General features: G+C 53.5%; 1 protein-coding gene across 4 annotated transcripts in view; it reads right to left on the reverse strand.

Moving 5' to 3' along the window:
- Adgrg1 (adhesion G protein-coupled receptor G1) overlaps window positions 1–18,440 on the reverse strand; it is a 39,448-nt gene extending 21,008 nt beyond the window's left edge. The window contains exon 1 of one of the 4 annotated variants that reach the window (XM_017798625.2): window positions 18,398–18,440. The gene's annotated coding sequence lies outside the window, so the exon portion shown is untranslated. Of the gene's footprint in view, window positions 1–115; window positions 203–10,594; window positions 10,820–18,397 lie in introns of those variants that run through there. The other 3 variants (XM_008834884.3, XM_029564399.1, XM_008834882.3) reach the window with 3 other exon arrangements.
- Between the last annotated feature and the right edge of the window lie 1,933 nt (window positions 18,441–20,373).

Genomic DNA, 20,373 nt, shown 5'->3' on the forward strand with positions numbered 1-20,373 from the left:
AGGGTTATGAGTGAAGGGGAGTGAAAAAAGAAGGGGCTGTGGAGGAAGGAAGGGAGATGGCAAGAAGGGAAAGAAAGGGAAGGGAGGAGAGAAGGGAGAGGACAGGAGAACCTACCTGGCCTCTTCCTCCAGCCACAAGAGTGACTGAGAGAAGACTCTCTTGTTTGCAGGCAGCACACTGCTCCAGTAAGGGACACTTTCCCAGAGTGCAAGGGGGTTGGAGGTCACATGGAGGCCTGGGGGGCCATCACCATCCCCCTTACTACAGCTTCAAACAAAGGGGGCAGGCGGGAAGCCAGGCTGAGAAGCGGGGCCTCCAGCACCAAGGGGGAGGAAGGGGCGCAGGTGACAGCAGCCCCTGGCAACCGTTCCCTTGGCAACCGTTGGCAGCTGCAGGGACTACGTCACTGCCTGGCTTAGAGCTCAGACTGGCGGACTGGACTCCCTAACTTCTCTGGTACCTGGAGTGCTTTCATCCCATGGCTGCCTGGACTGGGCCAGGATAGCTAGGGCTCAAAGTCAAGAGAGTGGGTTCTGCGGAACCACAGGCTGCCTGTTTTAAGGGACCTCAAAGTTCCTGAGAGTCCAAATTCTTCAGAGAAACAGAACCATACATTTTTGCGTGAAATCTTCAAGTCTGTCCACATGGACTCTTCAGGGAAGGTAGGATGGGGGAATTGAGACAAGGTCTTGCAGTGTAGCCCAAGCTAGCCTTGAACTCACTGTCCTATTGCCTCAGCCTGAGTATTGGGATTCATGTGTGCATCACCACACTTGGCCCTTAACAATGACTTTAAAACCAAATTGTTTTAAAATGTAAGGAACCAGACTTGCTCTGAGCCAGACCCAGACTAAGTTTAGCATCTGGTGGCTGCCAGCCCATGCATTGACCTCCAGTCTGGTGGGACACTGTAAGACCCCCACCTCTGGTTGTAGTGAACAGAATGTGTGCCATGCTTCCCGCAAAACTTGAGTCTACATCTTCCTGGACGCCTTCTCAGATTGCTGCAGCTCATTTATAATTCTACTGTGGCAGCCCTGGGCTGGGGCTCCTCCTGCCTTCCTTCTAGAGTTTTCTAGTACTCTCTGGTCAGGGCAGAAGCTGCTGGGCTCCTCTTTACCAGCTCCAGAAGAAAGGCAAGTCTTCCTAAACCCTCACTGTGTGCTTGGCATGACACTGGTATTTTGGAAGTTATTCCCAGTACTCTCCATGGTGAGTCCTTTTGAACTGATCTTATAGATGGAACCCTAGAGGCTGGGGAGTAGATGTGACTTGCTCAGAGCTACTTAGTTGGGAAGGGTGAGGAATGGAATGCATCCATCTCATTCTTATGGTCCCCTTCCCAGCATTATACACACCCAAAGTTGATTTGGTCTCCTCCAGGACAAGGGGCTCAATTCCTGTCAAAAGCACACAGCTCTTACCTCTCTAAAGTCTTTCTACCCACTGAGTCAAAGAAGAAAGACACTCCACCCTTGGGGGAGGGGCCTCTGTCTTCAGATAAGAATAGGCAAGGCTAGGAGGGACCCCAAAGCCTCCATAGCCAAGCCAGCTGCAGATAGGGACAGAGTAAGGATGTTTGGAGTCAGGGGATACACAGAGTCCCAGATTTCAGTCAGGTGGAGATACCTCCTTCCCCAGAACCCCAATGGGAACCCCTGGTGATCCTATGCCTGGGGTAGAAGGGCTGGCACAAGCCCTGGGAAAGGCAGCAGGGCCTGGGGCCCTGGGCATAGGAGCCCTGTGTCTCTGGCCCATGGACCTGGGCCAACAAGCTGCTGTGGTCAGGAGGCTGCTATTGTCTCGCTGCTACCAAAGCTTGGGTCTATTCAGGCTCTATTTTGGGTCTGGAGGAAGAGGAAAAGAAAGCAAAGAAAGGAGTTGCTGGCCTGGGGGATGGGGGGACCTTCCCCTGCTCTCCAGAAAGGGCTCCAGGGCCCACTGGCTAGGCAGGCAGCCATGTTGGATCAAAGGGCCCTGGGCCTCATAGGAGCTGGCAGGGCACCTAGGGAGAGAGCACCACAGGCCCTTTACACACATTTGGCACTCACTCTCTACAGCAAGAAACTGGCACAGCCTCCTAGTCCCACTTGCAACCCTGAGCCTCCTACCCACCTCCAACCTTGGGAACCCTCAAACAAGTTCATTGCTACTCAGGAGCCCGTAGACAGATGAGCCTCACTCCCACTGACGTCTACGATGCTTCGAAGCAGAGAACAGGAAGGCAACTTGGGTATCTGTAAGACTTCTAAAGCTCAGGGACCAATACAGCTGTCAACACAAGCCAGCGACCCCCACTCTGGTCCCCACTTTCTGCCACTCCTGCCTTCCTTGCATTCTCCAAGTCCCCCCATACCTCTAGATTCTTTTGTCCAAGCACACCTCAGGGCCTTGGCACATGTTTTCCCCTTGGTACTGTATGTTCCTTCCCCTTTACTGGCCTTCTTGGGCCTTAATTCAAATGATCCCATTCCCAAGATGCCCTCTATGATTTCCCCATTTCCAATTGTTTTCTGTGCCCATAATAATCTTCCTAGGCACCCGTTTTATCTTGAGGGCCCCTAGCCCTATCTACTGTGATCCTGAGATTCGCTTGTTTCTCATTCCTCTGTGTTTGCTGTCTCCTCTTGCTTGCTAGGCACGTCTGAACTCCCACACTGGCACTGTGCCGTGGCAACAGCAGCTGCCCAGGGCTGCTGCTTGAACAAATGAGCAAATGGGACAGAGCTGGGGCTCTAGGCCAGGCTGCAGCCTCCAAGGATCTTCCCAGAAGTCACTTTCTGATACTGTAGATTCAGGCTGAAAGTGGTACTGTGAATGCCCTGGGGCTCACAGGCATGCCCTCTCCACCTCACCCTAGCTCCCTCCTGTGTGCCTAGTCCTATCTAGTCTTGGAACACAAACACCCTAGCTTCCTACACCCCAAAACCCTCTGGAGACAGAGCACTGAGCTGTTCCCAGCCTCTGACTGGGGGAGGGGCACACACACACCTCTGCCAGATGATTGGCCAGTGCACGGATCTCAAGCTCATACACACCATGAGAGCTGGAAGAGGGTCAGAAACTCCAGGCTAACTTTCCTTCAACACACATCAGCACAGTAAAAGCTCTGATAAGTCCTGCAGTACCCAGGCTTTTCCTAAACCCCTGGGGCCAGAGATACACTCAAATCTTCTGGATTACATGTCTGAAATCCCACTTGCACCTGTCAACACCTAACCCTGGGTTTTCTTTCCATACACAGGCAATTTACCACCCTGTAGTCCTCAAGCACCTATGGCCCGGAGCTAAAGGGGCCCAGGAATGAGTCTTGCCCACAAAGCTGGGTCACAACAGCATTGCTGCAATCCCACACCCTCCACTGGGCTCCTGTAGACAATCCAAGGTGGATCAGGAAGGGGAAGGACACGTGTCAGTGGCCAGAGGGTTTTGGGATGTAGGAAGCTAGGGTGTTTGTGTCCCAAGACTAGATAGGACTAGGCACACAGGAGGGAGCTAGTATGAGGCGGAGAGGGCATGCCTGTGAGCCCCATGGCATTCACGCTGCCACTGCCACCTGAAGGAAGGGCTCTCCTTCCCATCGTACACCTGGGGAAGCAGGCTCAGAGAGAAGCTGCTTGTCCAGGGCCACAGAGCTGGGAAAACTGGAAAGAATCCAGGGACTCTGACTATCTGTCTCCCTTGTCCTATGTGGTGCTGCCTGTGCCCTGGCAACCTCACAACACAGTGTTAGCTGCTCTGGTCACTGAGGGGTGGATATGGAGGCTCAGAAAGATTGAGCCACAATCCTGAGGCCTCACAGCCCAGGGACAGGGGTTAGATCACCCTTCCCCTACACTCATGTGGTCTGCAAGTGCCACTGTCCACTGATCACAGTTACCATAGCTTTGGACTCTGGTTCCCCAAACACAAGTAAGGAGACAGATATGCGACACCTGCTCATGTTAACACCCACTGCTGGGTCTCCAAGGAGAAGCACCAGCTGCCTTCTCCAACCACGGCTGTCCTGGCTCCTCCTGACCCAAGTTCAGGGACCAGATCCTAGCATCAGAGCCCTCAAATGTATAGAGAAGGCAGAGAATCAAAGAGGATGGGGCAAGCAATCACAAGCAGGGTTAAGTACAGCTTAGAGGAGCCTGGCCAGGGTTCCTTCTTGCCCTGTCCATTGTCCAGGGCTCTAGCAAGGTGATGTCACAGCAGGTATGTGGGAGGGGGAAGCACAGCAGGGTACAGACACCTTGCCTAAGTTCAAGCTTGGGAAAAGACTCCCGATTCAGCAGGTGGGTGTCTGCCTCTCCGGCCCACACCGCCCTCCCTCACTCCCAGCTTTCCCTCAGTCGCTTACCCAGTTCCTCACATGCTGACAGGACCCTCCTGAAGATACAATCAGGTACACCAATAGGGAAGCTCAGTCGGTGACTAGCAAGGCTGTGGAGGGGCATCATGTCACCCACAGACATCACCTGATGCACTAAACCACCCATGCCATGTGCTGTGTAACACTTGATGGCTCTGGAAGACATGGTCACCGGTGATTCTGGGAAAGGTCAGGGATGGGAAGAGCTTGGAAGAGAGGTCTCATGATTCGCCAAGTCCCTCCTACAGCTTCCTTCCCTGACCAACTCGAATGCCCCAGAGGATGGGGGGCTCACTACCACCAGTGGAAGCAACCACATGTGACACAAATGGAAACTAGATTGGGCCCAGAGTCAGGAGACCAGGGTTCAGTTCCTGCCACTGTGGACTGTCCAGGGACCTTGGACCTGCTTCCTTGGCTCTGAAATATGAATAAAGATTTAAGACTTGGAGGACCAGAGGTATACAAGACTGAAAAGGGTCTTGGGTCATAAAATAGATGAGGGGGCACTGGTTGTGGATCAAACTGGAGCTATTTGGCACATGCCCAGTTGGTGACCAAGCAGAGGGGAGTCAGCAGGGACTAGGGTTCAGCATGACTCAGCTGCCCCACCAACCTCCAGGGTCCACCCCTCACACTTGTCCCCATCAAGACAGGTGGGTCTGGGAGGTTGACCATCTACCACAAGGCCGCTAGACACAGAGCCACACCCTGAGGACTGGGCTCAGCTGGGCATCTAGAAGGATCCACTTAGCCCAGCCCCCAGGGACCTAGGGAACTCAACTCCTTGCTGTGCTTTCTGCAAGGTACCATTCCCTCCCTTTTCCCAGCATTTGAAATTGTAAGGAGAAGCCAAAGCTGAATGACTGTCACACTAACTGTAAGCTCATCTCTCTCTGGGCAGAGGCCAGAGAATCCACTGACCCTCAGATAACATCAGAATGTGCTATGTTCCTGCTACTCCTGAGCAGGTGCATCAGCTAAGACGAGCGATAAACTATCATGAGATTCCTCTTGCAGACAAATAACATCTTGTCTAAAGAGCCACAGGAGCTAGCTGTAGGTCAAGGTCAACTGTGTTGTTCCAGCCCAGAAGAAAAGGGAGGGGCACGCACCCAGATAACAAAGATGCTCAGTGTATCCTGCCTCCACACCATTTTACTGTTCTTCCTTTCCTTTCCATAAAAGAGTTTTTATTTTTGTTTGGTTTCGATTTGGGGAGATAGGGTCTCTCACTATATAGCCTTGGTTGGCCTGGAACTCGCTATGAAGACAAGGCTGGCCTTGAACTCACAGAGATCTGTCTGCTTCTGCCTCCCAAGTGCTAGGATTAAAGGCATGTGCCACCTCATCTGGCTTTAAAAGTGTTTTGTGTATCTGAGGACCCCAGACGGAACTTTGAAGAAGACAGCCTCAAAAGTGGTGGCCCTTAAATAAAACTGATTTTCCTCCCCGACACTCTCTGCTCTTGGCTACTGGCTTTGAAGTGGTGAGTAGCAGGCATGAGTGTGGTAGGAGGGCTGCAGGTCTAGGAAGCAGGATTGAGTCCCAGATATGATGCTCCTCAAACCAGCAAGCGAGACCCCCATGGACAGGATGCCTAAGGGGGTAGGCTATCTAAGAACTAGATTCTTTCCTAGTGACATCTTCACAGGGAGGATGTCGCTCTGAGATGTTGCTCTGCAACTCCCCAAAAGAAAGTTCTGGCAACCCAGAAAGGTACTACTAATAACAGCACTTACAGTGAATCAAGCATAACACATTAAAAAACCCTAACCCTGAACTCTCCCAAGATGACATTATTACTGTTTAAAGATTAAGAAAATGAGGCACTGAGAGGTTAACACACCCGTCCAAGTCCACAGCGTTGATAGAGCTGACAGGGAACCAGGCAGCCCCAGAGCCCACACTCCTAACTAGCCACTCATGTAACCTGTCCCAGCGAGTGGGGTAGGGGAGACTGCCAAGCTGGGAGACGGAGAAGCAAAGGTCTGGGATGATTAGGGATGAAATCTGCTTCTCCCATACCCTTGCAATATGTACCTATCCCAGTCCTTCCCGATAGCATCTCTTAGAGATTCAAGTATCTTCATCCTCATCTTATGGCCCATGTAAATAACGCTCAGAGGAAAGAAGTTACTTGTTGAACATGGTGACATACACTTGGGAGTTTCAGCATTTGAGAGACTGAGGCAGGAGGATCACGAGTTTCAGGCCAGCCTGGGTTACATAGCAAGACCCATGTTAAAAAGCCAAGAGGAGGGAAGAGGAGAAGAGAGGGCCACTTGCTCAAAGTCACTTTTCAAGGATCTAATCTTCTTTATAATTCAAGCACCCCAGGACCCTCCTGCATCTGAGTCTTTGAGCAGGGCTTACTGAGGACTCTCAAGGCTACAAAGGATGCTAAGCCTACATTTTGTACCCTATGTCGCTAAGTTCCAGCAATAACCCTTACAGGAGGTTAGTCTCATTATTTCCATTCACAGGTAAGGAAAATGAGACCCGGAGAAGTCATGACCTTTGGCAGCATAATACAAGTCTCCAGTGCCCACTCTCTTTCTCCCATGGGAAATGAGAATCCAGGTGGATGCTGAGGGGAAGAGGAAGGCAGAGAGGCCTGGGGACAGAGGCAGGGTAAGGACAGTTTCCGATCGCATCATGATTCATTTTGGAGTCGATGAGGCCCTGAAACAGACATGGCGACTGGAGCCATTAGCCACAGAACCACCATCAGGGGAGTGGAGTTGGCTCTGGGACAGCAAGCCCCTCACCCCAGGCCATCTCCCACTAATGCTGAGAAGCTTGTCTGCCAATGCCAAAAGTTCTTATCTCTGCCTGCCTGGAATTGTCAAGCACTCCACATACTACCAAGTCCAGTGCCAGCCCAGGAGCCCAGAGCCCACCATGCTGGCCTCCCTGCCAACACATGGATCAAACTAGTCATAGCAGGCTGGCTCCTCCCAGGGTCCAGCTCCCACAGAGGCAACAGGAATGTGAGGAAGTGACATCTCTGGCCTCGGGTACCCATCTGCCCACTGGGAGTAAGTATAACAAATGCTAAGTCCCCCATGAGTCAAGCACTTCTCTAAATGCTTTCATATGTTAACTCTGTCACACTCCGAGTAACCCCTGAAGAAGATACAGTTAAAGAGACCGAGGCACATGCCCAAACCCACACAATTAGAGACAAATACAGTCAAGTTCTCTCTGCGCAAGCTGGCCTGGATCCCGTATCCTAGAAACATGGGCTTGGCAGTGCCAGGTCATGGGCACACACCCCCCGATAGGGGGGAAGCCATCCCCACAGCACACGCTCAGGGACTTGCCCCCTAATGAGCTCCTCGCCCATGAGAGACGCAGAAGAATCTAGCAGCAAGACCTGGAGTCCCAAAGATGTGGACCTCCTCACTGGAGAAGCCTCCTCGCCTCAGTATCTTTGTCTCTAAAGTGGGCACAGCATGTCAAACACAGAGCCCAGTGCCCAGGAAAGTCTGAGGTCATAGACAGTTAAGGATAGTTCTAATACAAGCTGGGTTTCCAGGAAACCCTGGAGAGTTGGGGGCAAAAGGACTTGGGACAGTGTCTCAGACCACCTCATTCCATGCAGGCCAGTGGTAGATGGTGGGCTGCCTTGGTCCCTCTCCCCAGCAGCTCAAGTCTAGCCCCAGAATCTGCAAGCTCCCCAGAAGCCCCCAGTAATTTCATATGGGGCCAGAGGACCAGAGCTGGAGCAGGGGCAGGCTCTCAGGCGAGCAAGGGATGCCTTGCCAGTGCCCCACCCACTGCATGAGAGGCCCCTTTGTGCCAGCCCTGCCCTACCCCCTACTTGCCATCTGCTGGGTCCCTGGAGGCTGGTCACCCTCGGCTGTCAGGGGCACTCACATGATGATGCCCCCATCTGCTGTGAGTCATAATGCAGGGTCTATAGGGCCACCCTGAGAACAAGAATGGAGATGCGGAGCTTCGGTGGGAAAGGATACAACACCCGGTTTGGGGCCTATGTTATCACATTTCCCCCAAGCTCCCCACAGCACATCTAATACCTCACTCCTTCCTCCCAGCCTGTCAGGGCCCTGCCCCTGCCCCTGCTACTTTAAAGCCTAACTTGAGTCTGTCCCTGCAAGGGCTCCAAGGTGGTTCTCTCTCATATCCCAGGCCAGGGTGGTAACATCCACCACAGCCCCCTTCATGGCTATCTGGGCCATGTCTCCTCCTACCCTTGTCAGGCAGGACCCTGCTAGGAAAGCCATCCCCACAGCACACACAGCCCCTGCCATAGCTCTGTCCCCTTTCTTCCCGGCCTGTCCTCATCGGCTGGCTGGGCTGTCACATTCACCTCTTTCCCCTCATCCAGGAAGCTATCCCCAAGCCTGAGGCTTAATCCAGCAACCAAGAGCTGAGTAGTCCAGCCAAACCCACAGCACTCACTTCCTACCCTCCCCATCCTGCTGCCCACACCCCTCACCACTGCTCTCCTTACACTGAAGATTGGGACCCTCTAGCATGACACCAAGTACTCGCAGGTGACCAATGCCAGGCCTGTAGTGCCATCCCCGGCTCTGTGCTTCCAGCTGTCATTGTTCCCCAAACTTTTCCCACATTATCTCCTCTGCCATGGACATCCACCCATTCCTTCTCAAATACTATCCAGCCCTCCTCCCCTCTGCTCAGTCCCCTCCTAGAGCACCCCCAGCTCCTGCCCTCTCTTCCAGTCTACCCATCTCCCTCCTCAATTACCCCTCCTCACTGGCTGGTCTGTACCCCTGACAGGATAGAATGGTCACATACTGCCCAGGCCACCCCAGCACAGGCTACCCCACACAGCCTCCTTTTCACAGATCACACAGGGTGCTGGGATCCCCTGGCTTGGTATTCTTGGAGCCTTGCCCACGAAGACAAGGAGGCTAGGATCATTCCCATGCCCATCTAGAAACCCAAAGGGAGGCCAGGCAAAGTGGTTTTGACAAAGATGGGCTGTAGCTCTGTTCCCTGGAGCTCCTCTAGCAAAGGGAGATGAGGCCTGACTCCAAGAGCTAGTGCAGTTCCTGGACAGGGCAGGGGCACAGAGAGGAGACCCCATTGGAGTGCTGGCCTGCACTTTGGGAACTCCTCAGCAGCCTGCAGCTCCTGATGACCAGAGCTATTGCTCCTCATAGTCTCTGACCTCTAGGGTCCAGCACTCTCCTCACCATGCCCTTGGGACAGTAGGGAGCACAGAGCAGGAGCTCAACGAATGCTCAATAAGCAGCTCCCTTGACTTTCTGAGGGAGATGTGGGGCTTTTCCCACCCATGTCACCCACCCCAGGCCACATCAGGCAAAAAGCAGAAAAGATGTCTGCTGCCTCTCACCCCTACCCTCTCAGTAAAATGAGCCTGTTGGAGGTCCTAACGGGCGCCACACACAGAGGTCCTAACGGTCGTACACACACACAGATGGTTGGTTGGGGAGTAGGGAGGACAGGAACCCCCTGTTTCCTACCCCAGTGGAAGGGGGAGTAAGGTCATATCAGGCCCAAGCAGCTGGGGCCCCAAGGTCTTGTGGTTAACGAGCAAGGAACTCTTGGGACCTCAGCCTCACTTCCCAGGACTCCCACCCCAGGTGCCTCCTGCTCAGACCCACTGATACCCCAAGTCTTCCTTTCTGAGTGACAAGTTGCTGGACTGCCCTGGCTCTTTAGGGGGGAGAGGGCAGTCCTGTCTTCCAAAGACAGCTATAGGGGAAGCCACATTCAGGGTACCATCTCCAGCCCCTTGAAGAACTCTCTCCTCTTAGAGAGACTCCATCTCTGGACTTGCTGTGTGATCTCACACAAGCCCCCGTCTTCCTTCTCTAGCTGCGCAATAGAATCAGAGATCTCTATAGTCCAGGCAGGCCTTGAACTAGCAATCCTCCTGCCTCAGCCTCCCCAAATGCTAGGATTACCGTGTCCAAATGCTAGGATTACCGTGTCCGGCTGGGAGCAGAGATTGAAAGGCCCAGAAAGCAGATACCAGGCTGCTGGGCCAGGGGATTGTACCACTCTGAGCCTTGATTTTTCAGCTGCCTTGATTACTTAGTCCTCCAAAGAGGTCTATGTCTTCTGATTCCCATCCCCTTCCTAGGCACCTTCCAGTCTAGAGACACCACAGACATTCTCATCAGAGCTAAAGCCCCCCAAGATCTAAGCTCACCAGTTCCCCTTTACACCCTAAACTCTCTGCCCAGCAGCCACACACACCCCTACCCCACCCCTACCTACTAGCCAGTCCTTGGTCCAGTACCTGGTGCCAGGTGGAGGGTCCTGGAAGGACTCAGACAGCTGAGCCCCTTTTCAAGATTCACTTTCTAAAATGAACCTGCTGTTCCAGGTCTCCTGTGAACAAGAGTGTAAGAACTAGCAAGTGCACTGACTGGGGGGCATGTGGGAGGCTCCTGGCAGCAGGCAGCCCCTCTTCTGCGGCAGAGCTGGGCAGTAGCCTATGTGGAACCAGGGGAGGGCTCAGACACCCTCCTGCCCCAGCACAGCTCCTCCCTCCACATTGGAGATGACATGACTGGCTAGCGCTATGACTGGCTAGCGCTAGCGTGAGTCATGGATTTCTCAGAGGGAAGCAGCAGGAGGCAGGGCTGAAGGAGGTAAGGCAGATACCCTGGGGGATGCCCATGACTCAGGCCCAGCAAGTGGGGACCTGGACCTCACCCCTCCCTTATCCCAGCTTCAGGGATAGACAAGGACTGTGCTGACTCTGCCTCCTCACCCCTCAGTTCTTTGATCCGGGGGGGGGGGGGCGGCCCCCACGCCACTCTGGCAAAGAAGCCAGGTTACCATGGCAATAGGTCATTTGGACGTTGTCTGTCCCCCTCCCACACCCCCTCCAGGCAACAATTGCCCCTTCCTGAAGGACAATCCAACCTCCTTGGCAGCAGGCAGGAGTCAGTGCTGACTGGCCAAGCGGAAGGCACACCAGGAGGTAGGGGTTGTCAAGCCACCTGGCATGAGGCCATGCATGACTGACTGCTGACCCTGAGTCTCTGAGCTGTCTTCCCAGCAAGGAGTCTGTTCAGGGTGCTCCATTCTTCTACAGTTTTAACCTATCAAAACTCAAGTCCGAGACCCTGAGATCTTAGGGGCTTCTGGAAATGGCCTTTAGTCTGTTTACAAAGCCAAAAGGTTCAGGTTGAAGAGTCCTCGAGAATGACTCCAAAAACTCAGAGCAGTTTGGAAATGGGCCAACACCATGCCTGCTCTGGCCACTGTCTGTGTTGGCTGCTCCTCCCACTGCAGGGGTTCACAGGGCCTACACAGTCTAGGGGGCAGAAGGGAGACCCCTACGTCTGCCCTCTTCCATAGAATGTGAATAAATGATTCTCAGCTCACAAGTGCTGTGAGGGTTTCACAACCTAAGGACAATCACAATAATGACAGTAATCAAGTAAGAACAATCACACTTACTGGCTCCAGACTTCCCTCGAGCCTTCTCCACAGCACTGCCCACACTAAACGAGCCCTCAATAAATACTCTCCAGGAATGTGGTGATAAAGCGGAAGGACAAAGCTTGAAGCTCAGAAAAGGGAGTTAACTTGTCCAGGATCACACAGCTGGGGAAGTGACTGTGCTGGTCAGGAGTCCAGAGGACACCTCTGGCTTCACAGCCAGTTCTAACTATTCACAAACCTGGCCTGCACAGGCCTCTGCTGAGGAGGCTGGATGTGGCAGGAGTCTGCATTCCAGAAAGTGCTGGGGAAGTCTCACAAAAGGAAGCTTTGCTGACAGCCTAGGAGGTTGGGATTGCTGTACCCCAAATCAAGCTGCAGGAGAAGAAAGGAGCTTGAAACCACCTTCCAGAAAGTCATCTGTACCCTCCGTTCTAACAGCCTGCTGCCCATGACACAGTGCCAGGATGGGCACTGGGTCCACATCAGGTATGCTGTCCCTACCCTGTGCCACTGTGGGCACTGCATTGTTGCTAGGGCAGGAATGGCCACCCACCCAGGAGCCACCAAGCAAGGGTAGAATGAGTTATGGAGCAAAGACGGAGTCCCTGATCTGTCATGTCCCAAGGCAGGTTGCTGCCTCTAGACCTCAGTTTCCCCAAGGTGGGTCCTTCAGGGCCCAGCCAGCTAGAAACTGAGGTTCTCCCACTGTTTCTGAGGGTCAAGAGCCAGCATGATAGCTGCAATCCCCCAGGAGGTGCTGGCCAGCAAAGCTCAGATGGAAAGGTAAGGGTGACCCCACCAATGCAGGTGGGATCTGAGCCTATAGTCAGGTGCTACCTTGGCCACCTAGAAAGAGCCAATGGGGCACCTGGCTAGGGTAGGGATGGGTTTGCCAAGTTGCTGCCCTGTGAGAGAACTACCCCTTCCCAGGCTCATTCAGAATCTGGCCAGGGTGAAGAGCCTGGTTCTCATCCATGATACCTGGGCCTGGTTCCCATCACCACAGCACCCCTAGAGTCTCCATGAGTCCAAGGAGAGGATGCATTAAATTACTGTTGAGCAATGCCACTCACTACTGGTTCTAGCCACAAGGGGAATGGTGGCCTGTCACATAGGAAGTTCACAGTGTAAGATGCTGGGCTCTGTGTGGAACATCTATCAGGTGGTACCACCATTGTGTGAGATGAAGATGATCAAAGACAAGGAGTAATTTAGCCAAGGCCATACACCTAGCATGCAGCTAGGACTCAGGCATACAGCAAACACCCAGCAAGTGTTAAGCCTGGAGTTTAACAAGATGCCCAGGTGGTTACAGCATCTGGCAAAGCTTAAGAATCCCTAGGTTTGACTCCAAGGATTTGAAGTAGGTTGGTGCTGTGGGGAGGTATGGGGAGGGACTGGGATCCAGCTGGGGCCTTAAAGTTGGAAACAGAGAGGCTAGGGATAAGACTCTGGCCTAAGAAACCAGAGAAGGGCTGAGGAAGGTTGCAATGGAGAGATGGGAGGTATCAGAAGCATCCCTGCCATGCAGGGTGGGGATTGGGTAAGCATAGTGGAATGGGAGTGCCCCTGCTGCATGGGAGACCCATATGTCCTCTCTGCTTCCAATGGCTACTTTGGAAACACCATGCCAGGGCTCAGCCATGAAGCTGGGGCTCTGCAGGCCCAGAAAGGGTAGAGGGAATTGTTAATCGGTAACAGAGCCAGGTATGGGTGGGGAGCTTGGAAAGCTGATGGTGTCCTTCCTTGAAAGAGAAGGAAGAGGGTGATGCTGATGCTGAGCCCAGGCCAATTGGCCAAAGCAGGCTCTGCCAGCTGATGACTGGGGCAGGTATCTCCACCCAGCCACCCCTGTCAGCCAAGTACAAAAATAGTACCACCTGCTCTTTTGGCACTGAGGAGAGATCTTGGGGACATGTGAACCCCAGGATGTGGCTAAGAAACCAATAAGTCTTGCTGCCTACTATGTCTGAAGCCTGAGGCAAGGCTTGGGCACAGAGAAGGATGGAGTATGTGACTAGTGGGACTTTAGGGAACCTTCAAGCCTTTGATTCCTTTCTAACCTGTCTGACAGAACAACAGAAAATATGAGCCAGCCTCATGAACAGTGAAGAGTGTGTCCACCCTTGCCAAGGAGTCAGACAGCTCCTGCATGCTCGGAGTATGTTTTGACTGGACAAGAGAAGTTCAAATCCAAGCTTCTCTTGCAAGCCCAGTGACTTTATATATTCTTAAGTACAATACCCAACACATAGAGGATAAAGTCCACACAAGGGCCAAAGGCCCAGCCCACCAACATCCAAAGCCCCCTCTATACAACATGGATTGCCAGCCTCTTTTTTACAGAGATGGAGACTGAAGTACAGAGAGAAGACCTCCCCCAAGTCATCCCAGACCCCTGTAGCCTATGACCTAGAAGGTGCATTTAGGGCTGTGCTCCCAGCCACCTCCCTGATGTCCCATCCCCCTTCTTTCCCATGGGAAAGCCTCCTTCCCACAAGCGTGGGGGCAGCCGAAGCTTCATGATAAAGCCACCTCCCATCACGTCGCCCCAGGGCCCAACAGGGATGGTGGTGCTCATGTGACTCAGACACCCTCACAAAGGCAGCTGTGTGCCAGTGCCCAGGCCAGCTTGGCCCACCCCAGGCCATCCCCCACCCCCACCCCCAAGCTGGGGAGGAGCAGGGAGCCTGGCAGGTCCAAGATGGGGGAAGCAGGAGCCTCTCTCAGCCGTTAAAGTGGGCTGAGCCTCGTGGGGATTCAAGCCCGGGCTTGGGGTGCAATGCATGATGCCAGCTTGAGTGGAATGAAGACCTAGCAAACAGGAGGAGAGATGAGCCCGCCCAGGTCCACTTCGACTGTTTTCTGAGACCTTATTTGGAGCTTCAAGGCTGGTGTCCACTACTCCTTAGCTCACTGGGGGAGAAGCCAAGCAGGTGCCCAGCCCACATTTACCTTCATCAGGTTTCCAAAGCCCTGGAGTTGAGATCTAGGAAGAGTCATGCCTCCAGGTGCCAGCAGAAACCCTTCCGGTCCCCACCTGGTCCTCTAACCCCTTGCCCAGAATAGGTCCGCTGTTAGCTGTTACAATGCCAGGCAAGGCTCCAAGGGGGCTCCGCTTCATTGACCACAGGAGAGGGAAGGAGACAAGACCAGAGTCACAACTGGAACCAGGGTCTGACTTTCAGGCCAGTTTCTTCCCCTAGGACTGTCTTCTGGTTCCAGCAGTGTTTTGAGCACATGCCAACAAGAAGTGGCCTGGGCCCTGGCACAGACACACTTTCTCCTTCTCTGTGCTTCCCCCGTTCCTGCCTGAGGGGAAGGGGCCCCTCAGCATGCTGTTCCTTAGCCCAGTTCAGGCTGGCTGCCCCAGGAGGTAGGCATGCCTGGGTGCCCAGCTGCCTGAGACAGAAGAGTAGCCTGGGCCATGGCCTCCTGTTCATGTCATGCATGGCATGAAAGAATGTTTGATCTTCCATCCAGCTCCCCAAGGGCACCTAGCAGGAGGGCTTGATCCAGCCAGAACAAGCCCCAAAAGTCAAACTGGCCATGCCTCTGCCTCTCAGCATTCAGACACCTCTGAGCCCAGGGCAAAGATGGGACATTGTGAATAAGCCCTCACCAGCCCAGTCACACATCTGCCAGCCTGAACCCCTCTTTCAGGAACCAGAGGTCCGGGGTCTTCCTGTAAGACCCTACGGATCTCTGACAGAGGTTCCCTCTACAGCCCAGGTGGTTGGAGCAGATTTTCAGGATAGAGCCCTCCTGCTCTGCTGTCTTCGGGGTGTCACTCCCAATCCAGTACTCTGCTCAGAGGCTGCCTGATCTGGGAAGTCAGTGACTGTGAGACTCCTCACCACTCTGGTTCCTACAACATTTGCTCCAAAGTCCCCTATAATTGGCCATGGGAGTCTGGCATCAAATTCCCTGCTTTGACCTTTATGTGCCTCAATGTTCTCACGTAGAAAATGGATTCAGCTTCTTCCTACCCACTAGCTTTGCTCTTGGGTATATGTAGGGGGTATAGGTATATGCGTATGTACATGTTCACATGTATGGGTCTACATGCACATGTGTGCGCCTGCATGTGAAGGCCAGAAGTCGGCTCAGATGTTTCCTATGTCACTCTCTACCTTATTTTTTTAATTTTTAAAAAATTATATTTATTTGTTTTATTTATCTAGTGAGAGAGAGAGAGAGAGAGAGAGAGAGAGAGAGTGTGTGTGTGTGTGTGTGTGTGTGTGTGTGTGTGCACAAATGACATGGCCAGTTATGGAGAGCTTTGGGGCAATACTATGGGGAACCAGAGTGGTAAGGAGTGAGGAGCCTCTCAGTCACTGACTTCCCTAGGCCAAGCTGCCTCTGAGCAGAGTACTTGGCAGGGAGTGACACTCCAAAGCTTTCAGAGTAGGGATGCTCCATCCTGAAAATTCTGCCCCAACAAGTCAAAGGACAACTTGTAGGAGTCAATTCTCTCCTTCTACCATGTAGGACACAGAGATAGAACTCATATCATCCAGGCTTGATGGAAAGCAGCTTAACCCACTGAAGCTCCTCACTCAGATCTCTCATTGAACCTGGAGCTCATTGATTCCACTAGACTAGCTGACCAGCAATTCTAGGGATCCTCTTGTCACTGCCTCCCCAGTGTTGGGACATAGGCACATAACACCGTGCCTGACTGTGTGGTGTTGGGGATCCAAACTCAAGACTTCATGTCTGCACGGCAAATACTTTACCAACTGAATTGTCTCTCTAGCCCCACGGATTTGCTCTTAAAATGTCCCCAGTGTGCAAGAGCAGAGGAAATTCACTCCTCCATGGGAGCCACCCCTCCACAGCTAGAAAGTCAGACCTGGCCTGAGGTGACCAGTGTCCGCTCCAAAGGCCATGCCAGCTACTACCAACTACTCCATATTTGTGCCCCTTCAATGGTGCCCCTCCCTAGGTTTTGCCCCATGAAGTTTGAGTGGCAGCTGCTCAGACACCAGACTCAGGCCAGCTGCCCTCTGATCAAGCAGAGAAGCATTGTCTCACCTGTTACAAAACAGGCACATGAGGCCCAGGAAAGGTTTAGTGACTACCCACAAGGCAGCACAACAGGGAACAAAGATGAGCGTGGTATTTGCTGCATCTTAAAGGTAACACTATGCCAGGCCACCCTGCCAGTCTCCAGGGTCCAGAATCTGAGCTTTGCTCTCTCCGTGTGCCCACCTCCACCTTTTAATACATATGCACAGAGATGTATTGCGGTGTTGGCCGTGGGAGACTTACCTGGAAGCCACAAAGAGGATACCATCATCGTCATTTCCTCACCTGTCAGCCTGCAAAACTGCCAGCACTCCTCCCTCCCACTTCTCCCTCTCCCTCTTTTTGAGACGGGGGTCTCTCTATGTAGCCCAGGTTGGTCAAGAACTCAAATTGTCCTGCCACACAAGTGCTTGGATTACAGATCTGTGCCACCTCTCAGAAGCAGCACTTCTCTTTCGGTAAGATAAAAAGCTAGAAACTTTAAGTACTTCGTGGAAATCCCACAGAGCACGGTCCCCCCCGTGAGACCCACACACACCTCCTACTTTCTTCATGTGCCTCTTGCCCAGCAGCCAGGGAGCCCCTGGGGTCTCCCCCTAAGTGCTGGAGCGCAGGTGGCTCAGGAGGCATAATGGTGTGGTGACAGCTGCTCATTAGCAGGGGCCCACTGTGCAGCCCACATGCCTTAGGGAGCCAGGCTGGCAGAGGCAGAGCAGCGGCGCCAGCCACCCACCTTCGTCTGGCTGGGTGGGGGCCATGAACTGGAGCTGGGGGCAGGGCACTGGGGTTCTAGAAGATGTGTTTTTGTTCATACTGCGTCCCTGTCCACCTCCTTCATGGTACAGATAAGGACATGGACCCAAACAGCAGGAAAGCCAAGGTCCCACAGAGGCCATGGCAGACCTGATCCTTTCCTCCCTGACCTGGTACATCTTTGGCACTGTGGAGGGGAAAGCTGCAACTTTGACTGTCACTCCTGGCCTCACTCCGGGTGGCAGACCTGAGCTGATGGGCAGGGGGCCGTGGCAGCAGCAGAGCCCAGAATACCTGGGCCCTGTCCTTTTGCTGGCTTACCAGGAAAGGCTGCCTACCTTCTCATCAAAAGTCAAACAACCAGGGTGACCTGCTGCCAAACCGGTTTCCCACGGATCCCAAGAGGAAACAGCTCCGGGATCACTGCGGGAGAAGGCAGGAGACAGGAGTCCATGCTATCTGTCCTCATGCACATTCCAAAGTCCAAGTTCACCCTGGACCCCACATTTGTGGCCTCCTTCTGAGCCTGGGGGACATGCCTCAGACCTTGCTAGTGTCCCAGTACCGGGATGACCCCCGTGTGAGCATGGAGCTTGGCCCACACTCTGAACAGCAAGGGGTGACCCTGGAACAGTCAGAGCCTCTAATTCATTCACTCTCTAGAAGACACCAAAGCAGGACCCTGAGCAGACCAGGGATAGGGCACATACACAGGAACTCCTAGGGCATTAGCTGAACCTGAGGAACCCACAGTCACAGTCAAGTGGGCCGGGCCAGCAGCCATATCCACTGCCCTTTCTTACCCCTGTCTCCCACCCTGAACAGCAGCCTCTTACCTCCAGGCCTGGGCAGGCTGCTCTGTTGACAGTCTCTGCTACAGATGCCGCCTACTCCTCCTCCCAGGTGCCCACTGCCTAGTCTGAGCTTGTCGGGGCAGCTGTGAGCTGAACATAGGTAAGGCTCCGCCTGCCGGCTGAGCTTCCGGTGCCTGTGGCCTTGGACAACACCCTCTGACATTCCTGGGTTTCCCTGAAAGTCCTGACTGGGTCCTCAGCCTCCGTGGACTTTTGTCATCCTCTACCCTGGACAGAACGAACTGCCCCTGGAAGAGGCTGGGGTCACCCTCTCTCTGAGCCTCACAGACCCTTTCAGGCTGTAGGAGGCCTGGTGCTAAACACACACACACACACACACACACACACACACACACACACACACACACACACACACACCTGCAAACTGCCAGTCTTTTGCGGCTTCTTTCCTCCTCCGCTGAACTGGGGCCCCACCTGAATTCCGCCCCAGATCCACTTGCTTGTGGTGCAATACAGAACAGCCACAACCAGCAGCAGGCTGGATGCAGGAGGCCTCCAGGGTTATGGGTAGGGCTTGCAAAATGTCCAACATCCTGTAGGACCAAGGGGAGACAGAGCAGGCAGAGCGCAGGGGCAGGAATGGAGCATCTTCCTGGGGACAGGTTGTAGCAACTGCCCCAGGTATCTTGGGAGGGTGCCAGGGGAGAGGTCCAGGCAGTCTCCACCCCAGGATGGAGAGAACCTGTGCACACACTTCCCTGAAGGAAGGAAAAGCCCCCAGTCTCTCACCTACCCCACTTTTCATTATGCTTACAACCATGCACAGGCCTCCTGATGCCCACCCAGCCCCCAGCATTGAGACCTGCTGGCTGAGCCAACTTCTGCCAGGAAACCACCCAGGCAGAGGCTGGTATCAAATGCTCCTGAGGGCCAGACCTTGGAGGTTCCCCTCTTGAAGGATCCACCTGACAAAGCCCCCTTCCCACCCTTTTTTCACAACCACCCAGAACAATGCCCCAGTGTTAGGATCACTGCTTTTCCTATCTTTGTGCCCCAGCTATCACTAACACAAGTACCAGAGCAGGGTCTGGTCTAAAAGAATGATGGGTGACTAGTGGGTGAAGAAAGAAAGAGGAAGGGTGGATGGATGGGTGGGTGGATAGATAGGTAGATGGGTGGATGGATGGAATACAGCCATGAGTTTGTTGACATCATAAATTAATAAGCAATAAATATGAAATCTATGGTAAGAGTTGGGTATGAAAACAAAGTAAGGGAAGGAGAGAGTGGATGGGGGTTGGAATCTTTCTGAGAAATGGCAGGAGTATAAACAGCACACAGGGAGTGGAGCATTCCAGGAGAAGGAAGAGCATGTACAAAGGCCCTGAGGTGGGTGGGTTCCTGTCTTAAGGGGTGAGGAGGAGGCTGTTATGTGGCTGAATGAAAGAACTGAAGGAGAGATGAGACCACCGAAGAAAGGGGAGGCTGAATGGATGGAGAAACAGATGGGAGTTGGAGAGGAGCCAGGTCTGGTAAGGTGTTGGAAAGGGTTCCAGTCCCCTGAGAAGGCAAGGGAGGCATGTATTTGCTGGCAACAGTTCTGCCCAGGCCCTTCCTCATGGAAACTGCCAGCTGCTGGAAACCCCTCTGCTGTAGTGTGGGCATGCACATCTGCTCTGCCCAGCAGAAAGCCAGGCCCCCTGGATTGAGCACAGATGAGGGGTGTGGGAGAAGGTGACTGTCAAAGAGAGGGTCCACAGTGAGATGGCTTGGCTCCAGAGTTCCCTATGGCCTCAGAGATGCCACCTGCCCTGATAAGGACACCAAGGGAGTCCCAGCAGCTTGCTGTACACCCACTGGTGACTGCTTCACTCATGACACCTACACATCACATCTTCCTCTCTGTCCTCTGGGGCCCTGGCATGTGATGTAATCCCAAGATCTGTCACTTAACAGCAGGGTCTAGAACTCTTGAGGAGGGCAACTCTCTGTGCCCC

Source organism: Nannospalax galili, unplaced genomic scaffold (assembly GCF_000622305.1).
Source record: "Nannospalax galili isolate Female #2095 unplaced genomic scaffold, S.galili_v1.0 scaffold957, whole genome shotgun sequence".
Classification (NCBI taxonomy): domain Eukaryota; kingdom Metazoa; phylum Chordata; class Mammalia; order Rodentia; family Spalacidae; genus Nannospalax; species Nannospalax galili.